We start from the raw sequence: 13,475 nt of genomic DNA, 5'->3' as shown, positions 1-13,475 counted from the left end.
ATTTTTCACATACTTTCAACTATAGAAACCCGTGGAAACCAATATATATATTTTTCGCCTTAGTGACAATAGTTCTTTGTGGTACTTGATAGCCTTAAATTTGAGAGGTTTTAATTAATTTTTACATGTGAAATGAAGATGAGAAAAATAGCATGGCAAGAAGAAAGTACTTGGCGCTCTTATGCCGAATTGTTCACGACTGCTTATACTGATCAATTAAGATAATTCCCCTGTTCAGACTGTGCAATTCTGTGCACGCAGGAGCTGGTGAATCAGGGGCCAGGGGAGTGTTTCAGTGCAACACTAACCTTTCCGTATTCAGAGAGTTACCTCCCTAGCAGTATAACCTCTCCTGATGAGGTGATATTTAACAGTGTCTTGAACATTAAAGGTGTTTAATAAATACTCAGTTTGAGTTGGGCTTGAACCTTTATTTTTCATCTTTGAAGAGAATAATAGTTTCTTGCAGCGTACTCCTGAGTGGTGAGGATGAATAGAGCCATCTGTTTGAGAATGTATGTCATCTTTGGGAACAAAATGCATTAGGAGTTAAAATACAGTCACAGGTATTATTTCAAATGAGTATCTCAGAGGTAGAATGCTTAGAAACTGCCTATTAATGTTAAATTTAAATAGAAAAATGTATAGCTTTCAATAAAGGACATGAACTCCATAAGACCATTGAAGTATAACTTGCAAACTACACACCCCTGAGAATAAAGGGTTGGAAAGGGGGTGAAAAAATTGTCAAACCGTCACCTGGTAGTACTCACACTTTGTGTACATCAGAATCACTTTGGATGCTTGTCAGAAGTTCATATGCTGGGGCGCCTGGGTGGCTCAGTCAGTTAAGCGTCCAACTTTGGCTCAGGTCATGATCTCACGGTTCATGGGTTCAAGCCCTAAGTCAGGCTCTGTGCTGATAACCAGAGCCTGGAGCTTGCTTCAGATTCTGGGTCTCCCTCTCTCTGCCCCTTCCTTGCTTGCGCTCCCTCTCTCTCTCAAAAATATATATTAAAAAAAAAAAAAGGAGTGCATATGTCTGGGCCTCATCCCCATTAATTCTGATTTTGTGGGTTAGGTGTGGGTCCTAGACACGCATTTTCATCATCTTCCTCCCTAACCTTCTACGCAGTGATTCTGATACAACCAAGACTACTATAGTATTATAGTATAGACGGTTAAGTGTAAGTATACTACTATAGTGTAGACTACCAGGTGTAAGTATGCTACTATAGCATAAACTACCTAGCTTCCTAATTTGCAAAGAAAACTTTTCATTATCATCAGGACAGGTAAACTTTTCTCATGGTAATTATAAAAAGGCCTTTTGAAAAGACATAATGATTATTGTATTCAATTGTGCCTTTGTAGAAGAAACCAGCATATTTTTTCATATGTTTTTATTTAAACTTTTTTAAAAAGGGCATTTTACTGAAGAACTCACTCATGAAGTGAATTGAATGCAGGTGTGCCATGTTCTGGTAATCTGAATTTGTAGAAAGGTAGCATTTGGACTACCTGGAGGAATGAGGGGTTAGCGTGTGTTGCAGTTTGACTTGAGTCTCCTGTGATGGTAACTGAACTTATTGTGGTAATCCTTTTGTGATACAGACATGTATCAAATCACTATGTTGTGTACCTTAAACTAATACAATTTTGTTGGTCGATTATATCTCAGTAAAACCGGGGAGTAGAGCAGGGAACAAAAAGGCTTGCAGGAGTTAAGCAGAAGATGTGGAGGTAGAGATTTTTATATGCCTTAATTGTTAAGGATTTTTTCCCCCTTATATCCTAGTAGCTGGCTAAACCAATTGATTATAGTGATTTTCCTCAGAGATACAAGTGTTTATTTTTATTTTTTATTTCTTATTTTATTCTAGAATAGTTAACATGTTTATTTTTTTAATTATTATTATTTTTTAAGTTTATTTTTGGGTGAGAGAGAGACTGCTCAAGCGAGGGAGGGGCAGAGAGAGAGGAAGACACAAAATCCAAAGAGAGAACAGGGGAGCGGCAGAGAAAGGGAGAGAGGGAATCCCAAGCAGGCTCCATGCTGTCAGTGTAGAGCGCGATGCAGGGCTCGATCTCACAACCCTGAGATCATGACCTGAGCCAAAATCAAGAGTAGACACTTAACTGACTGAGCCACTGATGGGCCCCAATGTTTATTTTTAATATATAAATTAATAAATTCTTAATAATAGTCTCATATTAGGATACTTTCTTTAGATCTTCCTGTGCTAATTAGGATTTTGTGCTTCTAAGCAAAAAAACTGAATATTAACTAATGTAAAAAACAAATAAATGAAGGTATTCATTTACTCAAAAAAAAAAAAAAAAGACCCACTAACCTCTAGTACCTATGAATGTAACCTTATCTGGAAATAAAGTCTTTGCAGTTGTAATCAGATTCAGATGAGGTCATATTCATTAGAGTGAATGTTTAATGACTGGTGTCTTTATAAGAAGAGTGACACTTGGACCCAGAGATACACACACACACACACACACACACACACACACACAAGGCTGTGTAGTGATGGAGGCAGAGACTGGAGTGAGGAAGCTACAAACCAAAGAACACCAAGGATTGCCAGCAACCTAGGCAATTCTTGGAAGAAGCAAGGAAGCGTCCTCCCCTAGAGACTTCAGAGAGAACATGGCCCTGCTGACCCCTGCTTTCAGACTTCTAGGTTCCAGAATTGTGAGAGAATAAATTTCTATCATTTTAATCCACCAAGTTTGTGGTACTTAATATGGCAGCCCTAGGAAACTAATACAGCATGTGAATGTCTCTTATTTGGATTTTGACCAAAACTAGATTAAAAGAAAAACCGTGAAATTTCTTTCCTCACGTACTCTATTTGTGTCTAAAGGTTCATGTGCTTTGGACCTGGCACTGTGGGCAAGTTGGAATTGTGTTTGCAATGTAAGGAGCCAGTTTAGTACTGTTCCCAACCGAAAACCACTCTACTTCTGCGTGAGCACAAGCCGTTGGGGTTCCTGCCATTAGAACCCGGTTTTGCTTTAAAAGAAGCTCAGGTATTTGAGTTAGTACTAAATGGGGATTTCAGAGTTTTGCCCCATAAAATATGGAAGAGCTTTCATATGAGCAGGAACTGGTTACCCTTCCTGATGCTTCACTTGAATGAAAACTCCCTTCCATCTCAGGGAAGATCTCTGTGAGTCAGTGAGTCAACTTCTTATTCTGCCTCCTCCTCCTCTCTCTCATCGTTTGTGACTGCCCATGAGGATTTGGCTACCTGTCCTCTCAGTGATTTTTTTTGAGCTCCCCACCCAATTGTATTCTCCACTGACCCAGTTTGCACCCTTGGGACCTCCATTCTATTGTAAAATATCCTGGTGAAGAGTACCAGCTTGAAGCCAGGCACACTGATCCAAGTCCAGATATGTGTAAACATCTAGAGTTGCTGTTTTGCGCAATAATTTGGCTTTCACTGTAGGTACCCCTGTTGCCAGCTGTATATAGAGATAGAGTACCTCTACCTGGGAGAATCCTGGCTCGGGGGTGGGGGGCGGGCGGTGACAGGCAAGTCATTTCATCTGAGCACCAATTTCCTCATTTATAAAATTGGGATGGTAAAACCTATTATAGAGGTTGATGTGTCGATTCAGTGAGTAGCCATATCTCACATATAGGAAGAAGTACTCGAGGAATGTTATCTCTTGCTGCTATGAGAATAGTATCAAGAATCCATCTAGTGCCTTTTCACTGTTCATTTGCATATCCATTCATGTATTCATTCAATAGCATTTGTGGTGGGTCTACCATATGCCATTCTACAGTCTGTGCCCTCCTGGAACTGACAGTCCAGTTGGAGAGACAGACTTTAATTATATGATCACCTAAACAAGTGTAAAACTACAGCATTGATAAGTGCTGTGAGAGCAGATGACCATGTGTGGAAGTTTGAGGAAGTCTTCCCTAAGTAAAATTTGAGCTGAGAGCGGAAGCATGTATAAGTTAACTGAATGGAGAGAGGAAGGAAGGGAGAGGGTTCCGGACTGAGGCAACAAGAAATCATAATGGCTTTTTGGTGGTCGGGCAAATGGCACTTTTGGTGAATCGGAATTAAGGCCTATAGGCTGATGTGCAGAGAGCCAGGAGGGAGTCAGGCAGACCTTCACACTAGACCTCATGGGCTCTGCTAATATGTTTATCTTCAAGTGGAAACTGCTGATGAACATGAAGCTGTGAGTGAGGGTGACATGAACAAATATGGTTTGAAAAGATGCTCCTCCATGGTCTTCCTTTGGTTGAGAGGATTCAGCCCTTTCAGATGGATGCTGCTCGTTCTCACACACTTAGGACTTGGCTTCTGAGATCAGTTGTCGTTCTGCTTCCACCCTGCCACCTCAGTCCATTTCTCTTCTACATCATTCAGAAGGACGCCATCTTCTCGCTCTAGGTTATGCTCCAGACTTCCCAGGCCCTTGGATTTGGCGGTCTCCCTTTCCCAGGTCCTGTAATCAGCCTGGATATCTCTAACATCCATGATGGTGCCCCAGCTAACACCGTAACCTCAATCCCTTGTTCTCCAAAGACTTTCCCAGCCAGTGATTTTACCTTTTCTACTCTACCAGTTCTCTGCTGTGGCCTTGCTTTACATTATCTAATCACTTAGATTGGGGCCTCACCTGAAATCTTAAATCTTAAACCTTAAACCCAGAAATCCTCTTCTCTGAAGTCAAGATGTCCCTCTTGCATGCCACCGTTGGCTTATCTAATTGATAGTTGTCATTTGCTCAATCTCTCACCGCTTCCTGACTCCTTATCCAGTCTGGAGCCTGTGGTCAGTCACTGCAGTGCTGTGAGATGGGACCCCTCAGTTATTTTGATCCCTTTGGATCCATTTTGGATCCCCTTTGGATAAACCCAGCCTTTCCTTTTATCTGCCTCTGTTCTCAGGCTACTAAACATTCCCAGAGAAAATCATAACTGTGCTTGTGGACACTAGAATATATGGTTGCTTTCTAGTTATCTGCACCATCAGCACTCTTCTTTGGTCCTTGTTCATCAGCTGTGTCTTTGAACAGAGTGAATGTCAGCCTTGACTGCATATTAGAATCACCTGAGTGTGCTTGATTCCACCCCTGGAGACTTGATTCCACCCCTGGAGGTTCTGATGTAATAGGCCTGGAGCATATTCGAGGGTTCCACATCCCCAGATGATTCTAATGTGCAGCCAAGTTGAGAACCACTGTGCTAACCTGCCCACAAAGGTTGATGACGTGTTCACTTGAGCTTTCTGCTAGCCCTCACTTTAAGCAGATGATGGTGTCTCATCCAATGTCGCTTCCTTTTTCTAGTGTTAGACCTCCCTACTTTTAATTGCATCCATAGTTGCCTAGTTCATTCTTCTTTTAGAGGGAAAAAAAAATATGCCCACATCCTCATGTTTAACTCCTTCAGAGGTGTACTGGGTATCACTTTCTCCTCCACTCCTGATTGAGCCAGATGATCTGAATGGTTAGGCTTAAGAAGTGGGTATATGATGATAAGAATGCATTTTCCATAAAAACAAAACTTGGGAGAACTCAAACTTGAGTTTATAAAATCATAAGCAGGATATTGAAAAATGATGATTTTCAAAGCAAATAATATCTGATGAAATACAATGAGAAGTGATACCTGAAAGATGGCTGGGACTGGAGAGGGCAGCAGTGGGAGTGGGGGCTTTGCATTTCAAACTGGTGAACTTTGATTTTCAAATCAAACTTTGAAAGTTTTTTTTCTTCTGAATGGAAGGAATAAAATAATCAAATATTTGTTTAAAAAACAGAACTATGGTAGCCGCATGGGCCATGGTCTGTAGAGGAAACAGGTTTGAGGCACAGAAGACCTTTGGGAGCCATTTGTAATGTCTAGGCAAGAAATGATGAAGCCCTGAACTAGTAGGGAAGTTCAATAAAGGGGAAAAATACCTTCCAGAGAGATTTTTAGAGGTAAAGATCAAGAGGATTGGGTCACTTTTCATTTTAGAGTATAATGTTCAAGACTCCCAGGTATTTGATTTGCTCATAGTAATTAAATAACCCAAAAGACTTTTTGCTAAATTGTCTATTTATAAGCTACCTGTCTTACTCTCCTTGGGTGCTGTAAGAAAATTTCCATTGGGGCGCCTGGGTGGCGCAGTCGGTTAAGCGTCCGACTTCAGCCAGGTCACGATCTCGCGGTCCGTGAGTTCGAGCCCCGCGTCGGGGCTCTGGGCTGATGGCTCGGAGCCTGGAGCCTGTTTCCGATTCTGTGTCTCCCTCTCTCTCTGCCCCTCCCCCATTCATGCTCTGTCTCTCTCTGTCCCAAAAATAAATAAAAAACGTTGAAAAAAAAATTAAAAAAAAAAAAAAAAAGAAAATTTCCATCAACTAGGTGGCTTATAAACAACACAAATTTATTTCTTACAGTTTTGGAGACAAGGAAGTCCATGATCAAGGCACTGGTAGATTTGGTGTCTGGTGATGGACCACTTACTGGTTCAAAGATGGCTGACTTTTAGCCATGTCCTCACATGGTGGAAGGGGTAAGGGATCTGTCTGGGGTCGCTTTCATAAAGGCACTAAACCCATTCATGAAGCTCCGCTGTCATGACCCAATCACCCCACCTCCCAAAGGTGGGACCCAAAAGCCCCACCTCCAAAACCATCCCCTTGGGGGTTAGGATTTTAACATATGAATTTGATGGGGTTTGGGGGCAGGGCACAAACATTTTTTCCTATAGCACTGGCCCAGTAAAGAAAGATATTTTAGAAAAAATTTTTTGAAATAATTTAAGTCTCTTTTTTGGAAAGTAATTTTAGACCAAGTTTGAAATAAGCTATTTGATTAGTTGTTTGGAATGATTTTTTTAATGGTCTATTAAAATGGATAAAAGATGCCTTAGGTATAAAAATATAACCTGAAATGTAGTGAAAGGGCTCAAACGGTGGATGAAAATTGGATTTGAAGCTTAGCTCCTTCCTACCCTAACTGACCTGGTGACCTTGGCAAGTTGCTTAACATTGCTAAGCTTCATTTTCCTGATCTATAAATGGAGAAAGTAAGAGGATCCACCTCATGGGACTGTGAGGGATATCTGATATAAATGTTAGCTATTATTCTTTGGGTTATATATATATTAACTTTTATATAATTATATATCTATATACAGAGATATATATAGATTTTTTTTTTTTTAGGTAAACATTCTTATAGCTTCTGCTTGGAATTCTTGCTCCAGCCATTGAGATTCATGACAGTATTCTTGTTATTTAGTAAGCAAATGCAGTGAGTATTTCTTGTCCCTTTTAAGAAAATATTCATTGACATTAGTGAACTGATAAGTTTTACTTTTGGTAAATATAAAAAAGTTGATTCTCCTGTGAAGTTCCAGTTGAGTGTTTTTTTTTTTTTTTTCTGAAATTTGCTTATCATCCTCAACTGCTATAATCAATAAATTCTGTGAGGAGAAATAAGTAGGCAGAAAAGAGAAAAGAGAAACAAATTTTTTTTTTTTTCAGATCTTCTGTGTCAGACCTCCTGTTTCTGACACCTCCATGAATACATCTGGGCATAAACTTCCTTTTTGTTAATTGCCAGTGTCCCAGTTATCTTTTGCTGTTTAACAAGCTACCAAGACTTAGTGGCACAAAAATGACAATTTGTTATTATCATAGTTCTGTGGGTTGACTGAATGTAGCTGGGCTGCTCTTAGTTGAGCTCTTTCATGTGGTTGTAATCAGGTGTTGGCTGGGGTTGCCATCATTAGAAAGCTGGACTGGGCTTGATATCCAGAGTGTCTTACTCATATGACTATCGGTAGATGCTAGGTCAAGCTAAGGCTGAGAAAAAGATTACCTGTACATAGCTTCTCCATATCACTTGGGTTTCTCATAAAATGGTGGCTGGTTCTAAGAATCATTAATCCAGACACATAGTAAGTAGAAGCTAGCAGGCCGGCTAAGAGCTACCCCTAGAACTGATACAGCATCATTTCCACCATGTTGTTTTGGTCAAAGAGCCTCAGGGTGTTCCCAGATTCAAGGCATAGAGAAATAAATACCATCTCTTGATGGGAAAATCTTGCTAAGGAACACATGTGATGGGAGATGTTTTGGCCGACTTTGGAAAATAAAATTTGTCCCAGTCAGTGATTATAGGTAAGGTAGAGAAAAAAGTAGTTACGGAAGGTACCAATATTCTCATCACATTTAAAAAAAATAATAAAATTTGGGGGTACCTGGGTGGCTCAGTCAGTTAAGCCTGTGACTCTTGATCATGGCTCAAGTCATGATCTCATGGTTCATGCAATTGAGCCCTGCATCTGGCTCTATGCTGACAGCTCAGAGCCTGCTTGGGATTCTTTCTCTCTGCCCCTCCCCTACTCATGTGCATGTGCTCACTCTCTTGCTCTCTTTCTCTTTCTCAAAATAAATAAACTTTAAGAAAAAAAGCTAAAAATTTATTTTGGAATAATTTTAGGTTTATAGAAAAGTTGCCAAGATACTATAGAGCATTTTGGAAATATATTTTTCATCCACATCTTACACAGCCAAAGTAGATTTGTTAGAACAAAGAAATAAACATTAGTACAATAGTATTAACTAAACCACAGAGTTTGTCTGGATTTTACCAGTTTCTCCATATATGTTTTGTTGTTGTTGTTGTTCTGGGATTAAATCCAGGGTACTACATCGCATTTAGCCATGTTCTCTTTTTACATGTGAATGAAACTCTCTCCTACTGATTTTTCTCTTTCAACAACCCATTAGGAGATGGTTTACTTACAAATATGCATCTTTATAAATAGTAGAATTTTTTTAATTCCATTGGAGAATCAGTGATCTATAAAATATATGTTAGCCTTTTTAGGATACTGTAAAACATTTTCTAATGGGTTGCTATTAGTCTTCTAACATGGGAAAAATAATAAAATTTCTAACAGAAATATATAACATCATGGCCATTTTGGGTGTTTTAAAAATTTCCATGTTAACTTTAAACCTTAATCTTTGTTGTATTTGTGACAGAAAAAAATTAAAAATGACTTAAATCAGTGTGAGTAAGACTTTAACATTGCAGTTTAAATTTATAGACTTCAACATAACCACCATTTTTTGGTGATCCAACATTCAGTCTGATTTTCCACCTCATTGAAAACATTCTCCAGCTGCTGCCGAGTGATTTCATAAATTGCATTCATGATCCTGGCTTGAAGTTCCTTTAAAGAATGTGGTCTGGATGAATACACAGCAGTTTTAACAGAGTCCCATAAAATATAGTTCAGTGGGATAGGTCAAGTTTAAAGTTGCACAAGGATTTCATAAACACCCTGAGTAGATGTGCACTAAAACTTCGAATGTGTTATATGGAAAAACCTTATAAAGGATGGCAGTGTTCCAAACGTAGATTGAGTTGGTCATCTATGAAACAATTCCTACTACTGATGGCTCTTAATAGTACCACCTGCTAGTTCTTTCATAGTAAATTGTGTGAAATAACACATTCTGTAAACTGATGAACTACTTATTTATTTAATAAATCCATCAATGAAAGAAACCTCTGTCATAAGAAATGGAGCTATTTATTAGACTCAAAAGGTCTTAAGCCAGAAATGTCAGACATTTTTGTCGACAAAGAGTGTTGCAATCTGGCATTGTTTTTTTAAAACAGCAGCAAGTAATGCACCAGACCCAGTTGGTATATTTGTCCTTTATCTGGCAGGAAACTCCAGAATCTCTGGGTCGTCGGATGGATGCCAAGTTAAACCTCAGAAAGACATCAGTGGTCTTGGCATATAGTTCTGAAGATATTACTAGGCTATAAGTGTGCACTGAAGGCTGACATTTTTGGGTCCTTCACTGACGCGTTTCCTTTGTTGATTATATTTATTGGTTTAGTGGGAATATCTTTTCCCCAGCCATAAGATTGTTATCCGAGAGAACAAAGCAAACCAGTATAAATTTCATATTCCTAAATTAGAATTGTGGTCCTCTTGTTAGAATAGACATTGCTCATGTTTTGAAATTAATATGATTACCTGAAATGGATGGTACACAGAAAACATAGCAATTTGTGGTAATTATGTCTACACAGGCTAGTATGTTGGCCAGACACCGTGTAGAATTAATCCCAGGGCAGTGTTTCCTACTAGCCAGTCCCATGTCAATTGAAGTTAGGAATTTCAATATTCCTGTAAAAATATCTTATTAATTTTCAACTTGTCACTGAACCTTTCTTTAAATGTTTATGAAAACATATGGGTTATTTATACTTACCTATTTTATGTGCTTAGCCTACTCTATTTGTATTAGTAACATGGAACTATCTTGAATCCAGCTACCACACACCAAGACAAATTTCCCCCTTGCTGATAAATTTTTTGATTTCTATAATACATAGTACAAGTATCTCTCTTTAGAGAAGAAAATATGAGTGCAATTTCTGGCTCTTTTAGATAATTCTGAATTTGTAATTTTCTTGTATCTTCAAATGATTGTGATCAACATTTTCTTTCTTTTTTTGTGGTTATTGTTAAGAATTAGCAGTGTATGCCTTAGTTGCATAGTTTTATCCTTCCCCACCTTATAAAAAAAAACCTTTTGATCCACATTATTATGAAGTTAGGGGCACCTGGGTGGCTCAGTCGGTTAAGCGTCCAACTTCCGCTCAGGTCAAGATCTCACGGTTCATAAGTTTGAGCCCCACGTTGGGTTCCATGCTGTCAGTGCAGAGCGTGCTTGGGATTCCTGCCCTCTCCTCACTCTCTGCCCCTCCTCAGCTTGCGATTTCTCTCTCTCAGAATAGATAAACTTAAAAATAAAGTTATTATAAAGTTAGTGTAGAACTATAAGCTTAGTTAAAGCATTGCTTTTCAGATATTGTACCCAGTTCTGTAATCCTGGAGAGACTGCTGTTTGCCCATGGAGTCTCAGAGGTGACTCTACTGTAGAAAGCTAGGTGAAATTAAACCATTAGATTTATCCTGGTGTAGATGTGAATCCCATCAGTTCCCAGAAATTCTCTGGGTTTTGTACTTCGGTGTGGTAGCTAACTTTTACTTATTAAGACTTTTCATTTTAACTAAGGCTTTTAGATTTGAACCCTTAAGTTCATGAATGTAGGAAGCTTATGCTTTTGAAATTATCTGATCTATTTAATTTAGCTATATTTTGGTGCTTTTACTTTTCAGAGTTAAATCTCTCTTCTTATTTTGGCTTTCATCAAAGTTAAATAAAAGATTCATTATTCTCTATTTTATGGAAAAGTATGAAGAAACCATTACTATTTTCATCATAAATACTTAAGAACTTGAGGAACATGGTTAAAAGGAAGCCATATACCACACCATAGTCAAAATAAATGCCTAGCCTTCGAGAGGCTTTTGTGATCTTTCATTTTCCATTCATCCCCTTAAAATGAAATAGTTACCTATAATTTCCATTAATTTTCATTATCACCTTATATCTTTTTGTTTCTGAAGTGAAATGGTATGCCAGCTAATTTTATTTTTCATTAAAAAAAACAATGTTTTTAATCCCAAATGCATTAATTAAAAATGCTTTGCAATCTCCCACAATACTCACAAAATATCTAAGACCTAAAACTCTGATACTAAAAAAACATTTTCATTCAATTTGAATTGTATTATATAATAAATATAAGATTAGAAAGTGTTTTATTTATACTCCTTAAAGTATACTTAATGATCTATTGTGAACAGGGTGGTGTTATTTTAGTGGTTTCAACCATGGAACACTTGGGTTTCATAAAACCAATGGTGTAAAAAAATGTTCAGGAACACATCATATAAATTACTGTTTAATAGACAATGATTTGTCCGCGAAGAGTGATTATGCCTTAAATGAATATTGTTGCAAGGTCAGTCAAAGAGAAAAGTTGACGTTGGCTGATTGATAGCATAGCACTCTGGAGGGCACAGATATTATAGCTAGAAATAACCCATAATGGTATCAGATTTGAAGGAAAAATAGTATAATTTAAAGGTAATTTTTAAGATACAAGAATGTGGACTTTCCAAGTCCACTTTTAGTTTGTTACACACATTTCTTGGAGAAACACTGGGAAAGATCTCACGTCTTCATCTTCAGAATTAATGTCTATAAAGTCAGTTTTGATTATGTGGATCCTAAAGTTTTAGCTTCCCCAAAGGCCACCTTACTCAGTTTTGGAGGACCTGGGAACACCCACGAGTTCCCTCCCATACAATTTTTGCAGTAGTAGTTGTGTTCCTGAAATCTTGGGCCACCATTAGGAATGGATCTTTCATTGTGTGCCCATGACTGGAGAATTGCTTTTTCGGATAAAATGTTTGTATCTCCTGATAAAAGAGAAGTGGTGATATTTATTACAAAGAGCTTTGCCATTTGGTATTGTCTTTTGAGAGATAGTATTGTCTTTTGAATATTCTGGTAAAATACATCAAATGGAATTCTGTGTTATCCTTCCCGAGGACTTCAGTGCATTCTTTTGGGCTTTCCAGATTGCAGTTGGGGTTTTCAGTGTTATTAGTTCAGGCTGCACTTAAGTCACTGATATAAATTAGTCATTTCTCTCCTTGGTTCCCAGTACGAATGTTGCATAGTATGACTTGAGAAGCATAGTTTTTGGAGATGCCTGCTAGTCAGACCGTCTTCCTGAGAATGATCCCTTTTTTTTAATGTTTTAGATTTTTGTAGTTCAATTTTGAGATCACTGCATTTCTTCCTCCTGAGTCCCAGCACTTGTGCTCAACCATTGGTCTTCAGGTACAGCTCCATTTTTCCACTCTCCAGTTTGATGAAGGTAGATGTATGTGCCTCTTTGCCTGTGAGTTTCTACTTCTGTCTTTACCTGGAAGAGTTCTGTTTATTTAGATTGTATCTGTTCACTCAATACTTTCAGGTTTAGTTGTCTTTATTCATTTTATTCTAATGTGCTCTTCAAATGATCTTATCCATGCAGGCCTTCTGATGTGCACAGAACCCTTATTTATTTGTTTTTTTTTTTTTTTTTTTCACAGAACATATTTTTCTTCATCTAATCGAGTTCCTATAAATGTTTCTTCCAGAAGTCTTATTCTTTAAGAATCAGTTCTGTATCTTTGAATCCTAAAGTTATTTCTTAATGTCTTCATATTAAATGACAGGGCAAAATAAGAAGTGACAGACTTGTTCCTCAGTGGGTTGAGATGAGAGTCATTGTGTCACTCAGAGCTTTTCCACAATTTGGAGGGCAGGTGTCATCCCCTAACAAGTAATCCAGCATGGCTGGAGCCTGGCTTCCAATGGCTGCCTAAAGAGATGGTCACTTCTCCTCCCCTTGTGTTAGAAAACAAACTGAAAACAACTGGGGTGGCCAGAGGTCACTGGGCCTCTGGTTTCCCCAAAGACCCCTCTGCTTCTCCTGAAGTGATGGCTGCCTTGCTCCGTGAGGGTGTGCCTTGTCTTGGCTTGGTCTGCACCCCTGCCCCACA

At 38.4% G+C, this 13,475-nt stretch overlaps 1 protein-coding gene and 1 pseudogene across 1 annotated transcript in view; one reads left to right on the top strand and one right to left on the bottom strand.

The window, feature by feature from the left end:
- UMAD1 (UBAP1-MVB12-associated (UMA) domain containing 1) overlaps positions 1-13,475 on the top strand; it is a 223,378-nt gene that overhangs the window by 65,604 nt on the left and 144,299 nt on the right. The gene's annotated exons all lie outside the window — the stretch shown is intronic.
- Positions 12,136-12,924, bottom strand: LOC112866793 (5-azacytidine-induced protein 2 pseudogene; annotated as a pseudogene).

Source organism: Puma concolor, chromosome A2 (assembly GCF_028749965.1).
Source record: "Puma concolor isolate L17-30 chromosome A2, mPumCon1.1.hap2, whole genome shotgun sequence".
NCBI classification, from domain to species: Eukaryota; Metazoa; Chordata; class Mammalia; order Carnivora; family Felidae; genus Puma; species Puma concolor.
This window is presented reverse-complemented; position numbering and strand designations above follow the sequence as displayed.